The sequence below is a fragment of the Chelmon rostratus genome, chromosome 2 (genome assembly GCF_017976325.1).
Source record: "Chelmon rostratus isolate fCheRos1 chromosome 2, fCheRos1.pri, whole genome shotgun sequence".
In the NCBI taxonomy this organism is placed as follows: Eukaryota; Metazoa; Chordata; class Actinopteri; order Chaetodontiformes; family Chaetodontidae; genus Chelmon; species Chelmon rostratus.
In genome coordinates this window covers 11,931,674-11,940,017 of record NC_055659.1, presented here as the reverse complement: position 1 = coordinate 11,940,017, position 8,344 = coordinate 11,931,674, and positions in this window count along the sequence as shown.

Genomic DNA, 8,344 nt, shown 5'->3' with positions numbered 1-8,344 from the left:
GTAGTGAAACAAAACTCAAACTTACATTTTTAAATTCTTTTTAAATTTTATATTTCCATATTACAGCAGTGGTCGAATGTAGCAAACAACATTTTCTCTAGTACTGTACTGTATTGCAGTTTTGAGCTACTTGTTCTTTACTTGAGTGTTTCCATTTTATTTTATACTTTATACTTCTGTTCCCTATTTGGAGGCAAATATCATAATTTTTGCTCCATTAGTCCACTCCACAACAGTAATCAGGCTACTAGTTACTTTGCAGATTCAGATTAATAATGCAGAATATAAAACAACTATAAAATAACTTATGGTAAGCAAAGGAACTGAGTAGCACTACAGTACAGTTTAGTATTTTAATCTCTCTATAGTAAAAAAAAGAAAAACACTTTGAAGAGGAATGAATGAACGTTATAAACATCACAACAAAATCAAACTAAACTCCTGATTGTATTTTTAGAGTTGCATAGCACATATTTAAAAAAGGAAAAGAAAGAAAGAAAGAAAGAAAGAAACGATGGTTTGTGTTAAAATCATTAATAATTAATAAACAATTATTATTGGTTGGTTTAAAAAAGTGAGCATCTAATTATGGTGGTACAAGTGATTATAGTAGCCTAGGACATTCAGGATAAATTAAATTTCTATTCAGAAATTCTATCCTTTTTTATTTATTATTCATTATTTTATTGCACATTTAAATCAATTCAATTTGGCTGTAGAAGTAAATCTGAACTGCAACATTGGAACTGGGGTGGGATCATCATACTCAGCTCTCATCCCCAAATCCCGTTCTCGCGGTATCACTGTCAAGAATTATTGACAAGGTAATTAGCCAGATGGGACCCCTGTAGTAGTCACGCTGAATGGAGATATCACGGTTTTCTCTCTGTTACTTCTTTATTTACAAAATATTTACCAAGCAGTCCGGAGCGTCACCGCATTTAACACCGAGCCTGCAGAAGGTAGATATTTCTGTTAGAATTATAATCGCAGAATGTGTGTCTTGCAGGGTGTGATTCATCCCTGCGATGCTGACCACCCAGTTCAGTGTGAATGCAGGAGTATGAGGTTATGTGCACATATTGCATTAGCAATTATGCACAGTGCACGAGTTTTAGAAATGCGGTTTCTGTCATCGTGAGAGGCTTTCAAGATCCCAAGATCTGGATCAGCAAATCTGGTCGGGTAACATTTGCGGTGTAGTTTAGACTTCCCACCGGCAGGTGGCGTTGTAGAGCAATCACTGTGCAGCTGCTCGGTCTCGGTCGCATATCCCCAGCTCACCAGGCACGTTGACAACTCTTTATTTCAGCCTAATGAAATCGATAAAAATTGATTTGAAGCCGGCTTCCGTTTTCCCGAGTGGGCAGGGTGCATGGTTTGTCTTCACAAACATGCCCACGGCCCATCTACACGCTGTAATAACCCCGTATCATCTTGTCTTTGATTTGGTCCAAACGAATCTCTTCTGTGTGGTTTTAAAAAGTTTGGTGGGTTTGAGAAGATGTGTCTGAAGGCCACAGTGTCCTGCAGAAGCTGTCCAAACTCTTCGTCTTGTATTGAGCCTAAAAGCTCAAATTTCACAACAGGAAGAGAAAGGTTGTTTCACTTTCCGAAAAAAAAAAACGTTTACAGAATAGGTGTTCATCATTCAGGTGAAACTCTATCACTGCTGTCGATGCTGCCATCTTATTCACAAACATTTAATTTAGGTAATTAAAAATCCAGTTTGTTTAAATTTGTTTCAGAATAATTCGATTGTTAGATTAAAAACATGCAATTAGACAGTTTATTCCAACTTCCCACCATTTTTAACATCTTATTCCCATTCATAGCCAGAGGCTACATGAGTAAATACATCTGGTACGTTTTGCATTTCCCATCAGGGCCCTCTTGGCCCTGATCAGCACCATGGACAGCGACGGCACTGAAACAAGAGGCTGAACTCTGCGTATTGCACTGTGCATGATTCCTTTATGTTGGCTGCTTGTTTTTGAGGTACCAACAGTCTTTTTCACTCATATCCCCTGATTCTAAATGTGCCATCCACTTCCACAGTTTTGCAACACATCATAATTGGCCTCTTTACTTCAGCTGAATTAATGACTATTAATGCAGGTAAAATGTGATCCAGTCAAGTGGCTAATTAGCATAATTTAGTATAATTGGTGACTGGTATTCCTCCAGAATACAAATTTGGAAAACAATGGCACTTCCTCTTATTATTCTGAATACATTAGGCAAATGAAGAAAAGATGGTTTCATTTTTAGCGAGTTATGTGTTGACAGAACACTGCTGGACGCCTACAGCCACCTAATAGAACAGACACGTGAAAAGACAGAAGAGTCAGTTTTAGTGACTCAAGAACCCGATTGCGTAGTATGGAGTACAAGCAAAATATACAATAGATTCACAGCATAACAATGAGACCTGGTGGGAATGAGGTACAACAAAAATACCACACACAAATGTGTAAGATTCCTCAGAGAAGCACTTCAATTCCAAACAGACTTATCTGACTCTAATACCAGTATTTATTTTAAGCATTGATGGACGGTTTAAATAACACTTTAGAAAGTAATTTTCTGTTATATAGTCATCTCTGTTATGGCTGTAAAGATCCTTCAGATCAAATCATCTGAGAGGGAGAAATCACACTCAAAGCCGTAAGTTATGATGGCAAGTAGGAATTAGTGACACCACTGTCTTAAATTGACAGACAATTGAAAAGAAAATCTTAAACAAAAAAGAATCAGGAGATATCCGATTCCTTTGTTTTTTTCCTCAGGGAGCACTGTAGCTGCCCCCATTTTCCCAAAAATCGAATGAGTCATGGTCACAGGCAAACTGAAATAAACAAGCCTGAGGATAATGTTCACTGGCCAGCCTCCTACATCGCTGACCAGCCAGCACTGTATCTGTCAGCCAGCCTGGCCCCCATTGGCTCACCCCAAACCATGAGATCCAGCTGTGGGTGGTGACCGAGAGAGCGTCACACTGCTTGTGATTTTCCTTGCTGCTTCCAGTTTTACACGCAGCGATGATGGGAAATGAACCTGCCCTGGCTTTCCTTAAAAGGAAGCGCAAAGCAGCATTCCATCAAAAAGTCAATGATTTGCTGTAGGGCAAGTGTACGTCACATTCACCAGCGCTATAACACTGCAGCGTCTGCTCTGAGAGGCAGGGAGTATGTTGTCTCAGCTGTGGATGTCAAACAGTGAAGTGGAAAACAAAAATATGACAATATTGCTTCTTACATAGTCAAATCATGTCAAAAGCTTCATGTGCTCAAACGGAGCATTCACTGATTATTGATTATGTCAATGGTGACACAAGGTAGAGAAATTGTGTCCCTTTATTGTTATTAAAGTTTGATCAGCTGCCAAGTCTCCCCTAAGGTAAAAAAAAAATATAGACATGGGATGATACTTTTACTTTTACATTATGACATTAATAATTAATGACCATGAAATGAGCAAAATAATTCCAGCCTCTGTTACCTCAACACGTTCAGGTTATATCACAATATTAGTGGAAATAAAAGATTTATGTTTTTGGTTGTCTCATTCTCACCCTCAAATGTGTTGACTGTTGTAATGAATTGCTTTCGTCCAACCTGAGGCCTCACAAATCTCATATTTTTCATTGATTCATTGAAATTATCATTATTGTAAGGATTCACACGTGTGCGTTTGCTGCTTCTCTCGTCCTGCACTCTGAGAGAAAAAGTCCATTAACATGAACTGTTTCCCCACAGTGGAGCTAATGAGATACAAACTGATTCCCCTGCAGCCAAAAGAAAAAGACCCTCAGAACAACAGCCCTAAAAATCGGCTGCATAATTATTAACACTTCCCTGTAACAGCTGGTGAGCCTCTACACTCAAGGGCATTTGGGAAGTGTAGTTAATCCAATGATAATCTTGAGCACGGTTTACACATATTATCGCTTTAATTGCTACGTGTGCTATGCAATTATACCGTCACCAATTACATGGCTATAGTTTACTAGCCTGCCTTTGGTTCCCTCTAATAGATGCCCTTTATCAACCCATGCAAGTGAAGCCACCAAAATGTACACTAATGGATCTTCCATTGACATAATGAATTAATTATATGTTCTGATGCAGAGTGGTGCAGGATAGTGCTGAGCCACGCAGTAGATAAAGCGGAGAGGAATGGGAGACTCTAACAGAAGAAAGGGCCGAGGTGGATTGAGGGTTTGAGGTGTTGTACTGAAGGTGTAGAGAGAGTGTACTGGATGCGCGCGATCGAGTGTGTTTGCGCGTGTGTCCAGCCATTAGAATGCAGAGTGCGTCCTCCAGTGTGAGTCACCCCCTCCCCAAGCCACCCCCACCTCCTTCCCCACCCATCCACCCACCTCACACCACCAGCAGCATCTAACTGCAGTCACCGCCTAATATTCCGCTTCTGACTTCACACCGGCCAACTGAGGATTCTGTTTCTACGGCAACACGCTCCAGACTCCTCCCTCTGCTCCTCCAAACCCCCCTCCCCTTCCCGGCACAGACCATGTGACTTTCAGGAAGGCTTCTCCAACCTCCCCTTTATTGTTATTAACCCTCTCCTGACCGGACCGCTGCCAGAGGCTCTCCACAGCAGGCTGCCTGGCTGGCTTCTCGCCTCTCAGAGGTTTCAAAGGGAAATCAGACGCATCTCTAATCTCCTTGCAAGATCAAAGCAGTGCTTGATCTAAATGTCGGATTTGCATATTTTAAAACACGCCGAAATGAGTCAGTATGGTTCTCCAGTTGTCTGGGACCGGTCTTGTCAGCAAGAGAGTGGTCTGTCAAGTTTCGAGCTGCAGTAGTCAATATTTTCATATTAAGAATGGATCACGTCACTACTTTCATCGATGTCATTGGCAAAAAAGCCCTAACTGTAGCCTCAAACAGCAGACAGTTCATGACTGGCTGGCGAACACAGTGGAGCATTTAGCAGCTAAAAAAGACAGGTATGTCCCACAGGAGTTGGTGGAGACCAAAGCAGAGCTAAAATGAAGGTAAATATTTGACACAGGTAAATCAGGCGGCCAGAATCATGACTCTAAAATGAATGCTAATATTGTTCCTTGTTTTCTGGATGTTGTAATAGGCAACTGTTTGCTAATATGTTCAGAATCTGTTAATGTTAATACGTGCACATAAATATGCACAAACAAATGTGTTTACCTCCTATCCAACAAGTTTTCAGACAGCTTTCTATCATAACATCTTCTTTCCGCTCCTGTATCGCTTTAGTGCAAGGTCGATTGGTGAAAGGCGTCAAACACTCATCCTTTGTAGAGTTTTTAAATGGAAAGAGGAACCTTGGCATCCGGCAGTGATCTCACCTGAATATTGCCTCATTGGCTCAACTGTTTCCTCAGCGTCCCATTGGGAGACACGTTGGTCGTGTGTGTTTGTGCACGCGCCCGAACATGCGCACACGTGAACGGATGAAGTTTGTGAATGAAAACTCTTCTTCCTGAGCGGCAGACAGGAGGTGAGATCATAGGGTTGAAATGGAGAATCCCGCCACCCACCAACCCCCTCACACGCCCACCAATGCTGCTTGGCGCCAATCTTAATGAATCCCATCAGTGGGCAGCAAGGATGAAACACACAGTGGCGACCTGATTGATTGCAGTGCCTTCCAATATCAGCTTCCCCTGACAGAGACGAAGGGCTCACTCTCGTGTACCATCGTGTACATTGACACAGACATACAGAAGCACACACAGATATAGACACACACATACCTGTCATCTTTCATCAGAAATCTAAGAGAATGTCTCTGCCGTTGTTGGTTTTCGGTCAATATGATGTTGAAACAGAGTGCCAATTAGCTTTGCTTCCTTTGTTCACGTTCCTTTTCGGAACAGAGTTGAGTGGATTTGATGATTGGCCACCTATTCAGCAGTGTGCGAGTGGAAGTGACAATGACTAGCACAAGGAGCTCTCAATGAGGATCCATAAATAGGCTCTCCAAAGAGCCAGAAGCTGCCCCCCCCCCCCCCCCCCACCCCCCAATTCCCTACAGCCAACCACACATACACACACCTCTACACCACCCCCTTCCCCCTTAACCGGGCTGGGACAATCTGTGACCACTTGGCACCGGGCCTTTCACAACATACTGCGCACTCGTAGTCAAAGGCACATGCACACACATGACATTCCTCTCGACATCCTTCACTGCAGGCCTGTGTTAATTCCCTCCCACAGATTACGAGGCATGTTGCCAAACAATGCAGCATTTTACATCAGACGGTGATGGATACCTTAGAGTGTGCAGTCATTCCTTCAGTACTCAGATTAAAGCTTTGTGGTTCTAATTATGTGCCTCTTAAATAACAAGATTTGCATGTATGCAGTGTAACATGACAGCGGCAGATCGCACGTAGCTCATTCTGAATCCACAAATCAATGGGAGTCCCACTGCATATATTTTTTTAAAAAGCTGTCACTTTGTAGATTTGAAGTTTTCATCTGATTGGGAGTGGTACCCTGCGGTGTTCATTCTGTGCTTGTTTCTGCTGGAGTAACCACAACAGAAGCAGCTAGTTGTGTTGGTGGACATCAGAGGCAGCAGCGCGGACCCTCAGAGAGCTGAACATCCCCGACGAGGAGCCATCCTGCAACTACAGGCACTGATAAATAAATGATGGAGAAAGTTTTCAGAAAAAGATGATAGAAATAGAACAGAGGATGTACTGCTCCATTCAGAGCGCCTTCAGACAGACTAGGGCGAGGAATTATAGATATGGATGGCATAAAATAGCAAGAATGATTAAAGCTGCACATTTTTGCCCTTTTTTTCTATTTCATGTGATATTAAAACCAAGATTAAACATTCATAAACCGCATTTTTGGCAAGAGTCCGTTGAATATTCATTTGGGAACTGGAAGATAATTCTCCATTAGATTGTAAAATTAAAACTGAAGCATTCAAGTCTGCTGCCAAAAATAATTTTAGTCCCTAATGGTGCAAATGGTTGTCTCAAAAAAGGTAAACATTTAATTACTTGCATGAAACAGCTCCTTTATTATTTTGCTATTGCTCTCCCTTAGTGGGTCTGTGGTGCCTCTGTCTTACTCCATCACAGATAGAAACACAATGCAAAACACCCAGAGAGAAAATAATTCTTATTTTCATTTGGCAAGGCTTCAAAAGAAATGAAAACAGAGGCAGTCGTTTTTTTCCTAACCAATATCACTGCAGGTATCAAACTCAGCCTGTGCAAAGATCTTATTTTCATCAGAAATTCATAAAGCTCTGCAGAGAGAAGAGGAGGGGGAAGCTTTGAGTTGTTGTGTATTGTGCAGGTTTGTCAGTCTCACATGGTCTCACTCTGCGCACAAGTTAGGGTTTCCCCGCCGTAGACAAGCGGCACGATGAGGTCATCGTTAGGATTTAAACCCAACACGAGCTTAATCTGGGAGATAAGGGCTGGATTTGGATTTAGCACTCAAAAAGGGTCATGTGCCATTTAGACTGGCAGTAAATACACAGCTCAGACAAGGGATCCCCAGCTGTTCCACAAACTGAAGTCTTCCTCTGACTGTTGGAAGATTCTCCAGCGTTTACAGTGATTTCATGATCTCCCACGTTGGCCTGCAGAGTTACGCTGACATCCCTTCATCATGCAGGAGTCCCCTGACTGGGATGTGTCGTATACTTGCGGCTTATGAAGATTTAGTTGCCATTTCTGGTGAAATTATACAAAAACTTCGATATATTCAAAGCTTGAACAGGTTGTTCAGTTTTGATGTGTTCATGCACAAAGTTAATTTTAAAAGCCTTGAAAAGGAGTCCAAAATGAAAAGTCCAAAATTTAATTAGTATTTATTCTGATTTCTCCCGTATTATTCACTGCAGTTTTTGCCTGTAATTTATTAATGTTGTTGTTGACATAAAGGTCTGAAAATCCAGCTGTGATTTCATTATTTTTGGGACTTTTTGCAGGCTGTTTTTGTTTGTTCTTAAACATCTGCTTTATGTGACTCTGGTGTGTTGTCTTGGCCCATTGTTCATTCTTTTATGATACAGCCTCGGAAATAACACCTTGAATAATAACTATATTTAAACAGCAACCTTAGAAGATGGGGGTCTGGCGCTGTTGCATATATCAGGATCCTCAAACACACACAAATTTGTGTTGAAAGATTGTCAGTTGTTAAAATCAGTGTGATTTTTTTCATTCGGGTTAATTGAAGGCGCTGAGGGAAACAAATCACGCCTGGGGAAAGTCCCATTTAGGTCCTGCGCTGTCCCACTCTCCCTGTGTGAGAGAAATGGGTCAGTTGAGATTGGAAATGATAATAAAAAACGACCTGCCGTC